Below are 16,958 nucleotides of genomic sequence, written 5' to 3' on the forward strand. Positions count from 1 at the left end.
ACTGCAGCCTCTACCTCCCGGGCTGACGCAACCCGTTTCCTCAGCCTCCGGAGTAGCTAGAACCATAGGCACACACCACCATGCCTGGTTAAATTTTTTTAATTTGTTTGTAGAGATGGGGTTTCCCCATGTTCCCAGGCTGGTCTCGAACACCTGGCTTCAAGTAATCCTCCTGCCTCAGCCTCCCAAACTGCTGGGATTACAAGCATGAGCCACCATACACAACTTGGCCCATTTTAAAAATCAGGTTGCTTGTTTTCTTATTTTTAAGTTTAAGCGTCCTTTGTGTATTTTGTATAACAGTCCTTTATCAGATATATCTTTTCCAAATATTTTCTCTCAGTGCCTGGCTTGTCTTTTTATTCTCTTAACAGTGTCTTTCACAAAGCAGAAATTTCTAATTTTAATAAAGTTTAGCTTGTCAGTTCTTTCTTTCATGGATCATGCCTTTGGTGTTGTATATAAAAAGTCAGCACCAAACCCAAGATCATCTAGATTTTTCTCCTATGTTATCTTCTAGGAATTTTATTGTTTTGTGTTTTACATTTAGTTTTGCGATCTATTTGAGTAAATTTTTGTGAAGACTTTAAAGCCTGTGTCTAGATTCATTTTTTTTGAATGCAGATGTCCAGTTGTTCTAGCATCATTTGTTGAAAAGACTGTCTTTCCTCCATTGTATTGCCTTTGCTTCTTTGTCTATGATTAGTTGACTATATTTTTATGAGTCTATTTTTGGGCTTCTATTTTATTGCATCGATCTATTTGTTTACTCTTTCACCAATATCACACTATCTTTATTACTATACCTTTATAGCAAGTCTTGAAGTTGGTATTGTCAGAACTTCAACTTTATTCTTGTTTATCATTTCATATCATATCATATCTGTTGGCTATTCTGGGTCTTTTGCCTATCCATATAAAATTTAGAATCAGTTTGGTGATATCCACAAAATAACTTGATGGGATTTTGATTGAGATTGTGTTGAATTTCTAGAACAAGATGGGAAGAACAGACATCTTAACCACATTGAGTCCTTCTATCCATGAACATGGAATATCTCTTCATTTATGTAGTTCTCTGATTTCTTTTATCAATTGTATAGTTTTCTTCCTATAGACCTTGTACATATTTCATTAAATGTAAAATTATTTTATTTGTAGTGGTGCTAATGTAAATGGTACTGTGTTTTCATTTTCAAATTACACTTGTTTCTTGCTAGTATATGGTAAAGCAATTGACTTTTGCATATGAACATTGTATATAGTGGGCTACCTTGCTATAATTTGTACCACTTTTTTTTTTTTTTCTTCTGCTTACTTTGGATTTCTTTTATTTTCTTCTTTTTCTAGTTTCCTAAGGTAGAAATTTAGATTGTTGATTTTAGATTTTTTTCTTTTCTAACATATGCATTCAATGCTATAAATTTTCCTTTAAGCACTGGTTTTTCTGTAACCTGTAATAAACTGCAGTTTCAGTTTTATTTATTTTAAAATATTTTGAAATTTCTCTTGAGATTTCTTATTTGACTACTGTGTTATCTAGAAATGTATTATTTAATCTCCAGATTATTTGGGGATTTTGCAGTTAATCTTTCTGTTAATTTCTAGTTTAATTCCATTGTGTTTTGAGAGCATATATTGTATGATTTGTACTCTTTTAAATTTGTTAAGGTGTTTTTTATGGCCCAGAATATATTCTATCTTGATGAATGTTCCATGTGAGTTTGTGAAGAATGTGTATTCTGCTGCTATTGGATGAAATAGTCTATAGATGTATTATATCAAGTCGATTGATGGTTTTCTTGAGTTCGACTTTGTCCTTACTGATTTCCTGCCTGCTGGATCTATCCATTTCTGATAAAGAAGTGTTAAGGTCTCCAACCCTAATAGTGGATTCATCTACTTCTCCTTGCAGTTCTATCAGGTTTTGCCTCATATGTTTTTGACACTCTGTTGTCAGGCTCATACACAGCCTCTTTTCAATGGTACATTTAGACCCCTGATGTTTAAAATGATTATTTATAGAGCTGGATTAACATATATCATGGTTGTTCCTGTTGTATATTTGTTATTTGTGTTCTTTGTTTCTATTTTTGTCTTCTCCTTTTCTGCCTTTTATGATTTTAATTAAGCATTTAACAATATTTCTTTCCTTTCTTAATGTATGAGTTATATTTCCTTTTCTTTACTTTTTTCAGTGGTTGCTCTAGAGTTTGTCATATGCATTTACAGCCAATCCAAGTCTTCTTTCAAATAATATGATACTGCTTCATAGGTAACATGATTATCTTTTCATAATAAAATAATTCTAATTCCTCCTTCCTATCCCTAATATCACATTGTTGTCATTCATTTTACTTATACATAAACATATATATGTATATATAATCAAATGCTGTTGTTGCTAGTATTATTTTGAATAAAACTATCTATTGGATCAATGAAAAATAAGAAAAATAAAAATTTTTATTTTTTCTTAACTTATTCCTTCTCTGATGATTTTTTTTCTTGATGTAGATCCAAGTTTCTGGCCTATATATGTTTTCTTCTCTCTAAATAATCTTTTTAAACATTTCTTGCAAGGCAGATCTATTTACAACCCTTTCCCTCAATTTTTGTCTGAGAAAGTCTTTATTTCTCCTTTATTTTTGAAGGATAATTTTACAGGGCATAGAATTCTAGGTTGATGATTTTGTTTTGTTTTGTTTTTCTCTCTTAACACTTTCAGTATTTCAGACTACTCTCTTCTTGTTTGCATGGTTTCTGAGGAGAAGTTCAGATGTAATGAACTCCTCTATAGGTAAGGTGTTTTTTCATCTGACTTCCTTCAAAATTGTTGCTTTATCTTTGATTTTCTATAGTTTTAATATGATATGCTTAGGAGTAGTTTTTTGTTTGTTTGGGTTTTTGTTTTGTTTTGTTTTGTTTTTTCCATCAATCCTGCTTGATGTTCTCTGAGCTTCTTGGATCTGTGGTTTGGTGTCTAACATTAAGTGGGGGGAAATTCCCAGTCATTATGGCTTCAAGTATTTTTTATGTACCCTTTTGCTGTTTATGCTCCTTCTAGCATTCTCATCACATCTGATTACACCTTTTGTAGTTGTCCCATAGTTCTTGGATATTCTGTTCTCTTTTTTCTTTTCAGTTACTTTTCTCTTTACTTTTTAGTCTTGGTAGTTTCTACTGAGATATTGCCAAACTCAGAGATTCTTGCCTCAGTCTACTAATTAGCCCATCAAAAGTATTCTTCATTTCTCTTAACATTGTTTTTTTAATCTCTAGTTTTTTTAAATTCTGTTTTTGAATTTCCATGTCTCAGCTTATATTTCCCATCTGTCCTCACATGCCCTCTACTTTATTCCTTAGAGTCATTAGTATCTTTATCATTGTCTTGTTTCATTTGTGCTGCTATAACAGAATACCACAGATGAGATAATTTATACAGAACTGAAGTTTATTTCTCACAACTCTGGAGGTTGAGAAGTCCAAGATCAAGTTGTTAGTATCCGGTGTCTGGTGCCTTCTTGCTGTGTCCTCCCATGGCAGAAGGCAGAAGAACAAGTGAGAATGAAAGTTGTATTCTCACATACTAGAAGAGTGAAAAAGAGAGACCCTACTCTTGCAAACCCTTTTGATACTGGCATTAATCCATTCATAAGGGCAGGGCCCTCATGACCTGAAAACCTTCCATTAGGCCCACCTATCAGTATCATTGCATCGAGGATTAAGTTTTCAATACAAGAGCTTTAGAGTGGACAAAAACATTTCAACTATAACAATTTTAGTTGTTTTACATGGACACGGGGAGGGGAGCAACACACACTGGGGCCTGTTGGTGCATAGGGTGAGGGGAGGGAGACCATTAGGAAAAATAGCTAATGCATGCTGGGCTTAATACCTAGGTGATGGGTTGATAGATGCAGCAAACCACCATGGCACACATTTGCCCAAGTAACAAACCTGCACATCCTGCACATGTACTGGAACTTAAAGTAAAAATAGTAATTGAAAGAAAAAGGAATGGAAAAACCACAATTACTTTTGCCCCAACCTAATACTTGAATTCAGTTTAACAAAGTCTGACTTTGATTTTGACTTGAACTGTAGCATCACTTGTTCAATTTCAGGCACTGCTCAATTTACTTTTCTGAAATTAACCATTAGCAATATGTTTGATCTTGGGAAAGACAGGGTAATAAACATCACTTAGAGACACAGTTCAGCCTAAAAAAATAGTTGTTTAAATAGTTGTTTTATTCCCAGTCTAGTAATTCCAACATCCTTGCTATGTTTCAGTCTGGTTCTGATGCTAGCTGTGTGTCTTCAAACTGTGTTTTTTGCCCTTCAGTATGCCTTGTAATTTTTTTCCTGATAGCTGGGCATGATGTACTGGGCAAAAGGACTTGTCGTAAATAGGCCTTTAGTAATCTCACAGTAGGTGTGGGGAGAGGGGAAACATTCTATAGTCCTGTGATTAGGTCTTCGTCTTTTAGTGAATCGATGCCTCTGGTCTATGAACTTCACATGCGTTTCTCAGTTTCCCCTGCTTAGGAGGGACAGAATGGCTGGAGGGGGCTGGAGTAGGGTATTTGTCTTCTACTGCATGGAAGTATAGAGGGGGCTGAAATTGAATATTTCACTTCCCCCAAGACACCTGGGCTCTGATAAAACCCCATCAAGTTAGGCTATAGTCAAATAGCAGATCTTGTTAAGGACAGATGAGGGACGAGCACGGTGGCTCACACCTGTAATCCCAGCACTTTGGGAAGCTGAGGTTGGTGGATCGGGAGGTCAGAAGTTCAAGACCAGCCTGTTCAAGATGGTGAAACTCTGTTTCTACTAAAAATACAAAAAGTAACTGGGTGTGGTGGCGGATGCCTGTAATCCCAGCTACTCGGGAGGCTGAGGCAGGAGAATCACTTGAAACCAGGAGGCAGAGGTTGCAGTGAGCCAAGATCACGCCAATGCACTCTAGCTTGGGCGACAGCAAAACTCCACCTCAAAAAAAAAAAAAAAAAAAAAAAAAAAAAAGAGAAGAAAGAACAGATTGGGGCCAGGCACAGTGGCTCACACCTGTAATCCCAGCACTTTGGGAGGCCGAGGCAGGTGGATGACTTGAGGTGAGGAATGTAAGACCCACCTGGCCAACATGGCAAAACTCTGTCTCTACTAAAAATACAAAAATTATCCAGGCATGATGAGTTTGAGGCAGGAGAATCACTTGAACTCGGGAGATGGAGGTTGCAGTGAGCTGAGATCATACCACTGCACTCCAGCCTGGGTGATAGAGCGAGGCTCCATCTCGAAGAAAATAAAAATATGTATTAAAAAAGAACACAATGGAAGAGAGTGCTATATTGTATTTCAAGTGGTTTCTTTCCCCCTCCCACCCCACTAGAAGCATGAGGGGAAGTTTTTCTCTGATATTCACTGTAATAACCCAGTAGAGCTCTAAGAGGCAAACCTCACAAAATGGCCCCCTACCTCCTCATGACTGGGGCGTGGCGGGGTTTAACTGTCAGATTTGTACACAACGAGTCTCTGGCAATTGGTCAATTATAATTCAGGTTTTCCTGCCCGGTTTTGGTCCCCACAGAGGTCTCTGCTCTGATAAGTTGTTTTCTATATCTACCTGTCTGTCTCCCCAGTTTCAGAAGCAGTAGTTTGCTCTGTGATCTCACTCTTACAGATCCAAGTCAGGTTGCTGAGTTTTCAGTTTGCTCAGCTTTCCACCTGTTATGATGAAGGGGCAGCTTTCAAGTTTGGCTTTAAATGCCAAACTGGAAACTGGACTTCCACAAACATTTTTGATCAGCCTGTGACAAGACAAATGCAGGAAATGAGGGAAAGCATTTAGAGACCTGTATAGCATTTGACATTGCCACGGTACCAGAGTGTACCATTTTGTATTTCATAGAATTAGCTTTCTAGCAGATTGGAAATTAGAAACAAAACAACAATAATAGCTGATAGAAGGAGAAGCATGGGACTGGGAGGCAGTCCAGAAAATGATGATTTGGGGTGAGAACGTTACTGTTTTTGCTGTTGTCTAGAAGGTGCCCATAGATCCTGGGGGAAAAGGTTGAATTCTCTGGGGTGCACAGGGAAGTGGTTTTCAGAGGAGATGTGATGGGGAGGGTCCAGCAGCCTAGGAGAGGGCACAGATTTCCCTTACCCCACCTACCTCACCCCTGCTGTTAGAGTCATCTTCCTAAAGTGAGATCTGATCACATTGTGCCCTTGCTTAAATGCTTTTTAAGGATTTTATTTTTTTGAGACAGAGTCTCACTGTGTCCCCAAGGCTGGAGTGTGGTGGCGCAAACTCAGTTCACTGCAACCTCTGCCTCCTGGATTCAAGTGATTCTCCTGCCTCAGCCTCCCAAGTAGCTGGAATTACAGGAGCGCACCACCACGCCTGGCTAATTTTTGTATTTTTGATAGAGTTGAGATTTCACCATGTTGGTCACGCTGGTTTCAAACTCCTGACCTCAAGTGTTCTGCCCGTCTTGGCCTCCCAAAATGTTGGGATTACAGGTGGGAGCCACCGTGCCCTGCTGTTTAAATCCTTTAGAAACATCCTCCTGCACTTAAACAAATTTACAAGAAAAAAAAAAATCCCATCAAAAAGTGGGCAAAGGATATGAACAAACATTCTCAAAAGAAGACATTTTTGCAGCCAATAAACATATGAAAGAAAGCTCAACATCATTGACCATTAGAGAAATGCAAATCAAAACCACACTGAGATACCCTCTCATGCCAGTCAGAATGGCAATTATTAAAAAGTCAAGAAACAATAGATGCTGGCGAGGCTGTGGAGAAATAGGAACACTCTTACACTGTTGGTGGGAATGTAAATAAGCTCAACCATTGTGGAAGACAGCGTGGTGATTCCTCAAGCATCTAGAACCAGAAATACCATTGACCCAACAATCCCATTACTGGGTATATACCCAAAGGATTATGTATCATTCTACTATCAAGACACATGCACATGTATGTGTCTTAATTTAATTTAGGAGAGCTAAATAATTAAACATGAGGCCAAAGTACATAAGAAAGCGGCAGCCTTTTATTGCAAACATTCGCACACTCTCGGGCGAGGTTCTCCAGTCCTCAGGTATGGGGCCAGGGAAGTCGCACTGGCACTCTAGGGTGAGGTTCTCCGGCCCACGAAAACGGGGGTTGAAGAAGTCACACCGCCTCCTGCCGGCCATGGACTTTTATGCATTGGTACTGGAAGAGGGAGGGCAGTGGGCGGGATAAGGGCATGATGGGGCGTCTCCATAGGCGTGGCCCGGTAAGTTTCAATCTCTTTGGATTGACATCACCTGGCGCATGCTCGGTTGTCCTGCACATTCCCGCACCTGGGAAGATGGTGATGAAGAACCCGGAAGCAATCGGGACTGTGCCATCTTATTCACCTTCCTCCATTTTGGTCCCTTCTCCCTCACCCAAACAGTATGTTTACTGCAGCACTATTTACAACAGCAAAGACATGGAACCAACCCAAATGACCATCAATGGTAGACTAGATAAAGAAAATGTGGTACATGTACACCATGGAATACTATGCAGTCATAAAAAGGAATGAAATCGTGTCCTTTGCAGGGACATGGATGAATCTGGAAGCCATCGTCCTCAGCAAACTAACACAGGAACAGAAAACCAAACACCGCATGTTCTTATAAGTGGGAGGTGAACAATGAGAACACATTGTCACAGGGAGAGGAACATCACACATCAGGGCCTGTTGTGGGGTGAGGCGCAAGGGGAGGGAGAGTGTTAGGACAAATTGCTAATGCATGTAGGGCTTAAAACCTAGATGATGGGTTGATACGTGCAGCAAACCACCATGGCACACATATACCTATGTAACAAACCTGCATGTTCTGCATTTGTATCCTGGAACTTAAAGTAAAATCACAATAAAAATTAAAATTAAACAGAAACATCCTCCTGCCCTCCACTTCTCAACAGTGCCATTCACAAGGTCTTTCGCTGCCTGACTGGCAGACTATTCCAGCCTTGTTTCCCATCTCTTCAGCCTATGCACCCTTCTCTCCCAGAAGCTGTATTTCTTAGGGTAGACCATGGCATATATGACCCCCCTCACGCCTGTGGGTCTGCTGCCTCTTCCGTTTGGAGGGTCTTCCCTCGTCTCATCCTATTCTGATGAAAGCCACACACCCTTTCACATCCTCCTCTTTGAGGCTTCCCTGCACTTGAGGTCAAATGCATGGGCAGGAACCAGGTGTTCAATCAATGTTGAGCCATCTAGGTGGCAACTACTTTGTCATTGCAATGCAAAGGCAGCCATAAACAAGTGCTCCAGTAGCATTTACAAAAACAGGCTGTAGGCTGGATTTCGTTTGCCAAGCCCTGTTCTAAAGGAGAGAAAAGGTCCCCTTTTTTTTGCCCTGTCACTGAAAAGGGAATGTGGAGCTGAAAAGGGAACTTTCAAATTCAACCACTCCTCTGATGACTTGATGGTTCTGAGTCTTCATTGGGTGTTTCACAACTGGCAAGTGGGGTGTGTTTTAGGCCTTTGTGATCTCCAAATAACACAGACCTCTGCATCTGGATGTCTTAAGGCTGAGGTGGGGGTAGGGAGGGGCGAACAGGGAAGAAGCTATTTAAAGCTGGGTTGGGGGGAGGTGTTTTCTAGGACAGAAACAGATTTGCTGGGGTTCCTGTCCTTCTCAGGGAGAGAGACTTAATTTTATTGATTGATTGATTGATTGATTGATATTTCGAGACAGAGTCTTGCTCTGTTGCCCAGGCTGGAGTGCAGTGGCATGATCTCGGCTCACTGTAAACTCCACCTCCCAGGTTCAAGGGATTCTCCTGCCTCACCCTCCCTCCCGAGCCACCATGCCTGGCTAATTTTTGTATTTTTAGTAGAGATGGGGTTTAGCCATGTTGACCGGGCTGGTCTCGAACTCCTGATCTCAAGTGATCCATCCACCTCGGCTTCCCAAAGTGCTGGGATTACAGGCATGAACCACCATGTCCAGCCTGGGAGTTAACTTTAAAGCAAGCATTGACCAACTTTTTCTATTAAGAGCTATATAGTGAATATTTTTGGCTTTGTGGCCCAGGCAATCTCTGTCACAGTTACTTTGTCACTGCATTGCAGAGGCAGCCATAGACTAGAGGGTGTAACTATGCTCCAATGACACTTGTACAAGAGCGTTCCAATGACATTTACGAAACAGGCTGCAGACTGGGTTTAGCTGACCGACACCTATTCTAAAGGAGAGAGACGAATTCCCCTTCTTCTGCTCTGTCTCTAAACAGCCTTTCAAAGACCTCACTAGGGTTGCCTTTGGGGTTTTTAAATCCCCAGATCTGTTCTCCCCCAAAATGTCATAAACAATGAATTATCTGCCCCGTCTTGCCAATTTATTGCAGAAGCCTGAAATGTCCTTCACTAGTGGAGTGGAAGATGTATGCCACCTTTTTTTTTTTTTTTTTTTTTTAAGGCAGGCTACAGTGGCGAGTTCTCGGCTCACTGCAACCTCCACACCCAGGGTTTAAGCAATTTTCCTGCCTTAGCCTCCGGAGTAGCTGGGATTACAGGCATCAGCCACCACGCCTGGCTAATTTTTTGTATTTTTAGTAGAGACAGGGTTTCACCATGTTGGCCAGGCTGGTCTCGAACTCCTGACCTCAAATGATCTGCCCACCTCAGCCTCCCAAAGTGCTGGATTACAGGAGTGAGCCACTGCGCACATTCTAAGCATTGTGTAAGTGCTTGTAAAATTTTTTACTCAGGTCTTTATGAGATAGACACATGACGTTCTTCTAAAACCTCACCATAAAGCAATTTGGTAATGTCAGGAGTGCCCTATGTTTCAGTGGGCTGTGTGAATTTTGGACTGGGAGAGTAAAGTTCAGCTGGTCATAAACTTGGATAAGGCTGGGCACAGTGGCTCACATCTGTAATCCCAGCATTTTGGGAGGCCAAGGCAGGCAGATCACTTGAGTCTGGGAGTTTGAGACCAGTCTGGCCAACACGGAGAGCCCCGCCTCTACTAAAATACAAAAATTAGCCTGGTGTGGTGTCACGCACGTGAAATCCCAGCTACCTGGGGGACTGAGGCAGGAGAATTGCTTGAATCTGGAAGGCAGAAGTTGCAGTGAGCCAAGATCGCACCATTACCCAATGGGCGCATCTTGCCCAAACTGGGCAAGAGAGCAAGACTCCATCTCCAAATAAATAAGTAAATAAAATAAACTGGGGTAAGGCTAGGGACTGAGAGGCTACCCATGTCCCTGGTATGGTTATGCTATCCACAATTCACAGCCTATGGGAAAAAACACAAAGGTTACTAACATATTTGAGTTAATAGAGTGGTGAACAATATAGTAATGCATAAATTATGCCCACAGACATTAAACATTAAAGGCAAACATGCCCACTTCTATGGTGATATACTCTGCAAAATGCCCAAAGAGCCATGTAAATTAAAATCTAAAACAATGGAATCACTAAAACTCTGACATAACCTGCACCAGGCAAGGAGGTGAAGGAAGCTTGCTAACAATATAGGGAACCTTTTGTCACCTCCCTCTGCCCCCAAGGGGCTCCATGGAGGTCACCTGCTACCTTGTTTCCCCAAAGCCACAAATCAGGACATCTTTTGTTAGCCTGGCTGAATGGGACTGCCTAGTAGTGAAGCTAGTGCCGGAGGAGCTGTGAGGCTGGGACTCTGACTTCATCCTTCTGATCTCCTGGTGCCATTTTTAATGTCTTCAGATTAGTCTTCTATTCTGAAACCTAACCAGAGCCAGATATTATTCACCCAGCATCTTTTGCTCCCAGATGCAGTCAAAATCAGTGTGTGCATCATAGCTTTCAGCAGGTTGAGTTCCTCTAAAATTTCAAATTCCTCTCTTTCACTTTCCTTATATTTCACATCTCTAAATACCCCCAAGAAAAATTGATGATATACCTGTTATCGCCCATCTCTTTTTTATCTGACATCTGAATGCCTTGTAAATTATGTTTCCGTTCAACAATTTATTGAACATCTACTATAACTGTATGTTGTAAAACCGAGTAAGAGTGGTATAGAATATGATTTCATCATCACATGGATGCATAAACTGATTTATTTTCCTATAGACTCTTCTTATTGGAGTGTAGTGCATGTAAGTTAATAATTTTATACCTCTTTTCTCACCATTTATCTTTAGATATTTAGTTTTTCATTTTAAAAGTCCATTTTGAACAAATACACTGTCAGTTTTGAAGAGGACTGGTTTATCTTAGTTCATTCTAATGTTATGTACTTTTATGCTTGAATTATTTACTATGGGTTGGTTATTGACCTATTTTACTTGTTGTTTTATGGAACACATATTTTCAGTGGAGACAGTTAGGCTAAGCTATATTTATTTATACCACAGTACATTAACCATAAAACTATCTAACTACAGTGAAACGATGCTAATCTGAAACCCTCAGGGAATGGGTTATTCAAGATAGCCCAGTTTTCAGAATTAACATTAACTATTTGTGATGGAAATCTTTCTAAAATGGATTATACTTTCCCCTCTCATCTTGAAAGCATATCAAGTCTCATTTAACTTTGGTAATAACTCATCATCATCAGTAAGAATTGGACTGTTCTCATGAAAGGACTTGGCCCTTTTGTTTTGTTTTAGTTATTTTGGTTTTTTATTTTCTGTTTAGCTCTCATTAGCGTTTCTTGGAAGCTTTCTGTTTCTTCAATTGCTGTCAGCTGTATTTCTCATAGGCTCTACCTGCGGGCCTTGCCCTGCCCTTCAAAGTGCTGCTTTTATGCTTCTGTGGACTGGGAGACCAGGTAGTGGCGCTTATTAGAAGATAGCCAGCATGAAAAAGGGCTTCCAGAGCCCGCTAATGGGCCAGATGCCACAGTTGTATATGAACTTGCAAGCAAGTCTTTTCTCAGTTCTCTGTGTATTTTAGCCAATTGGGTGTTAAAATGAGGGGCATCTGCTCTAACCCCCTCCTTTGACCTCCTGCCCCACTTCACAGAGTTCTGCAGAGGCTGATTCTAACCAGGATAGGTGAGCCATCAGGCCTCGAGTCTGGGAACTAAGGGAAATAGTTGAATACACCTTAGAAAATAAAATTGAAGCAGGCCTCATTTTAAGTTTATGGTTTATTAAATGACACCTATATTGAGATAATATCCTGTTAATTCCCCTTCTCTTCTTTATCCTATTGCTCCCCCCCCCTTTTTTTTTTAAATAAACTCTAAATATATCTTCTTTTGACTTGTAATTTACTGGGACTAAAGCTAAAGCCTTAATTTTTTATTTTTATTTTTTTTTTGAGACAGAGTCTCGCTCTGTCACCCAGGCTGGGGCGCAGTGGTACAATCTCAGCTCACTGCAACCTCCATCTCCCAGATTCGAGTGATTCTCATGCATCAGTTTCCCAAGTAGCTGGGATTACAGGCGCGTACTACCATGCCTGGCTATTTTTTGTATTTTTAGTAGAGACAGGGTTTCGCCATGTTGTCCAGGCTGATCTTGAACTCCTGACCACAAGTGATCCGCCTGCCTCAGCCTCCCAAAGTGCTGGAATTAACAGGCATGAGCCACTGCACTCAGCCTAAAGCCTTAATTCTAAAACAGCATCTCTAGTGAAAATTGCAGAGTCCGCAATTATTCTAACCTTTCTTTTTTTGTTAGGCACATTATTATGGATTCACTGCATATGTTTTTTACTTTAGGTACTTTGCACAGTAACATGAGAAATGCTTTGTTAAATGGCAGGTAAACGTTAGCCTGGAAGCCTTGGGTATCTTACATTTACATGCTGCTTTACAACTTCTGCAGCAGCTTCATCTTTTCTCACTGGACCTTGAGAACAATGCAGAGATTACATTGTCCCCCATGTCAGAGCCAGGAGATCAGGGGTGCAGAGGTGTGGAGTGACCCATCCTAGATCACACCACTGTTCGCACTCTCAAGTTTGAGCTCAGATCCTCTGCTTCCAAGGTTGGTGGAGTTTTCTCACTGGCTTCATGTACTGGTATTGGTGGGATAATAGGTGAGACTTAGCTCTGACTGTGTAGATTGGGGCTGCCAACCCCTGTGAGTACATGGAGTGTCAGGTCACAAGGAGGGGAACTTGATGGGCATGTGATCCTGAGGGGGTCAATGTCTCATCATCTGCGGCTAGTCGTCATCCTGCTGCTGTAGCTGGAGATGGGTGGAGACTGTCTGGGATTTGATGACCAACTCCAACTGGTTAGCTTGGTGCAATAACTGGGGACCCTGATACTAAATATAGTGACTTTAATTATGACCGTCTCATGTTTTTAGAGAACTGGGTGTTGTTTTGTTTAGTTGTGTTTTGGCCACATATTAGAAGTCAGTTAAATTCTGGTCCATTTCTTCATATAAAAAATATCTGTGCCACTGGTATTCAAAGTGTAAGTTTTCTTTATTTTGATTTATTTATTTATTTTGAGATAGAGTCTTGCTCTATCACGCAGGCTAGAGTGTAGTGCAATCTCGGCTCACTGCAACCTCTGCCTCCCCAGTTCAAGCAATTCTCCTGCTTCAACCTCCCAAGTAGCTGGGATTGCAGGTGTGCACTACTATGTCCGGCTAATTTTTGTATTTTTAGTAGAGATGAGGTTTTACTACATTGGCCAGGCTGGTCTTAAACTCCCAACCTCATGATCCACCCGCCTTGGCCTCCCAAAGTGCTGGGATTAGAGGCATGAGCCACCATGCTTGGCCAATTTTGACTTTTTGATTTTAAAATATAGCCGTTTTTGGGGCTGGAAAAAAAAAAGGTCTTTGGCAAAAATAATTTGTATAACTGGATGTAATACGTCTTTTAGAAATTCTATGGCTTATTGTTTTAAGAATTATTTTATAAGATATATTAAGCTGTTGTTTTTAAAGGTCTATTAAGATATTATCTTCCATATAGATTAATATTTAAATAAACCTTAAATAAATTTTTATTTTTATTTTCATTTATATGTGAGTGTGTGTATTTGCTGATTGACTGGAGATTACTTCCGGAAAAGTCAACTCAACCTCAGAATTCTAATATGTTCTCTTTACCCAGTTAAGTTTTTTTTTTTTAAATCAGAAATTTAGGCTGATTTATTTATTTAACCGACTGGTGCTATCCAGTTAGTCCTATAATTAAAAATTCATTTCTCAAAGATGTTACTAAAATCTTAGAAATATTAAAGTTTTAACCCTAAAGATGGGTATGGAAGTGATTAAATTTTCCCTATTATTTTTTTCTCTCTCTCCCAGCGTGATTAATTTCACTTTCTGTGTCTTAGTCCATGAGCCCTAATGCTTCTGCTGAGATTCCTAATTCAGTGAAACCTGTTTAGGGGATCATCTCTGTTAGGCAGACAGCTGCTGAAAAGGCATTCACTTTCCGAGCATGGATTTTAGATTATGGCCAATCAAGACTCTGGGCTGGAAGAACACCTGTCAGAGACGTTTTTCTACAAGGAGATGGTCTCTTTAATCAGATTTCATTGTACTTCAGAAAAAGGTTTATTTTAAAATGTGAGTAAAATGGCATCTGCTTTTATAATTCATCCTTTTCAGCTGAAACACCAATTTAGAGCTTATTTATGACATTGTTCTATGGTGAAACAAGAAACTGCCACAAAGCATTTGAAAAGGAAGGGCTTTCCCAGGCATCCGATTTGTAATTTTCTTTTGTGAAAAAAATATAAAAATTTTTTTGAACTTTCCTACGTGAATATAATTAACAATAGTAATTCCTGTGAACAAACTTTCAAAACATTTAAGCTAAATTGTGAAAACATGTAATGAAACCTGGGAAACTTCCCTATTTTGAAATATGTTGCATTTATCTGTGAACAATGCAAAGTATTATTGATACTGATTGGTGTTTGGAGAAACTACAGTCGACTTTCAACTCGGCTCTAATTAGAGGCACCGTGACGTACATAAAATGCAGGTACTTACTCACATCTGCAGACTCTATTGAGTGTAACTATTAGAAGACAAACTTCATTTTGCAAACTGTAATTTAATGGTATAACAGTGTGCAGACCAGAATATCAGTTAATTTTCAAAACATTTTATTTTATACCAATTAGCTCAGGTCCTGGAGGGCAAAATGACAAGAGGTTACTCGTTCACTATGTATTTAATTAATTGAAAAATGCTCAAATTGCTTTTACAGTTGTTATTAAAAAGTAGAATCAGTGTTGCCAGTGCTCAACCATAATTGGAACCCCAGGGAATTAAATATTTAGCATTAGTAATGTAACAGCACTTAGGACACAAATTTCTATTTTCGTAATGAAAGCTATACACTGTGAGTGCAAGCGGCTGAAACGACAGCTGTGACAAGTGAAATGGCCTGGGATATTTCAATAAGACACCTCATTGGACAGCAAGTCTTACCACATTACTCGTTTGTAAGAGATCTGCAAGTTTAATTCCCAATAGAAACCCGTTACCCAAGTATTTAGATTTCTAATTGCATGCAGGATGAACAGTTGGGCAAATGTCTTGCCATAAGTGGCTGAAATGTATAGTGCTTGCTAAATAATCCTATATAAGTTCATGCCTTTGTCAATTTAAAAATAGTGAGACTGTCAGGGGATAAAGATCTTGTTTGTTTTAAGTTTAATTACATTTTAAGCATAAATGCTTTCAGTGCTACAATGAGAAAAGTTGGATATTGGGCTCTAATGAGCTGCAGGGGTAGACGGCTAGAGACCCTAAGGGATTCACTCCGTAAATTAACTGGATAAAAGTACTTGGTTAGGATATAGTTGATGGCTGAACTGTTCTTAAAACCCAGCTATAGAGCTGTCTCTCACTCCTGTTTTCATTCTAAACAGGCCCTGTAGAGACTTAAATAGCCTCCTGTTACAACTGTTCGACTTGTCAAAATGTATTATATTACTCCACTAATAAATAGTATTAAAGGGTATTTGACTGCATTTCTCGTTTTCAGAGGGGATCAGGTTGATAAACACAACTGGTATACATTGGCCTTATTTTAATTTGTTTATGTCACCTAAGTAATATTGAAGGTACACGGTTTGAATGTGCAAACATTACTTTCCTGGAGATGGAAAACTTACAAATATTATGTACAATGGAAGCAATTAATGTAGGCTATTAGAGAATTGTTATCCTTGAAAGATGTATGACTTTGACATTTTAGCTCTCATTCAAAGTATTAGAAACCCCATAGCTAAACTAACATTCTTTGAAGCATGACTGGACTAATTCCTTTGCCAATCATTTTATATCTTTTGGAAAAAAAGTTATAGGATACATTGATTTCATAATTTTCTTTTGCTTACCATTGTCCCTGTATCAGTTTTGAGAATTTATTTATCATTTCTTTTCTATTTTATTTTTTGTATTTTTCAAAGCAATACATGGACTGGGCACAGTGGCCCGCGCCTGTAATCCCAGCACTTTGGGAGGCCGAGGCCAGTGGATCACTTGAGGTCAGGAGTTCAAAACCAGCTGGGCCAACATGGCAAAGCCCTGTCTCTACTAAAAATGCAAAAATTAGCTGGGCGTGGTGGCATGCACCTGTAATTCCAGCTACTTGGGAAGCTGAGACATCAGAAGCACTTGAACCTGGCGGGCAAAGGTTACAGTGAGCCAAGATTGCACCACTGCACTCCAGCCTGGGCAATAAAGTGAGACTCCATCTCAAAAAACAAAAACAAAACAATACATGCTTACATTAAAAGAAAAAATAGAGAAGAAGAATGTAGGCTGGGTGTGGGGCTCACTCTTGTAATCCTGACATTTTGGGAGGCTGAGTCAGGTGGAACACCTGAGGTCAGGAGTTTGAGACAAGCCTGGCCAAGATGGTGAAACTCTGTCTCTACTAAAAATACAAGAAATTAGCCAGGCATGGTGGCAGGTGCCTGTAATCCCAGCTATGTGGGAGGCTGAGGCAGGACAATTGT

The sequence above is a fragment of the Macaca thibetana genome, chromosome 20 (genome assembly GCF_024542745.1).
Source record: "Macaca thibetana thibetana isolate TM-01 chromosome 20, ASM2454274v1, whole genome shotgun sequence".
Classification (NCBI taxonomy): Eukaryota; Metazoa; Chordata; class Mammalia; order Primates; family Cercopithecidae; genus Macaca; species Macaca thibetana.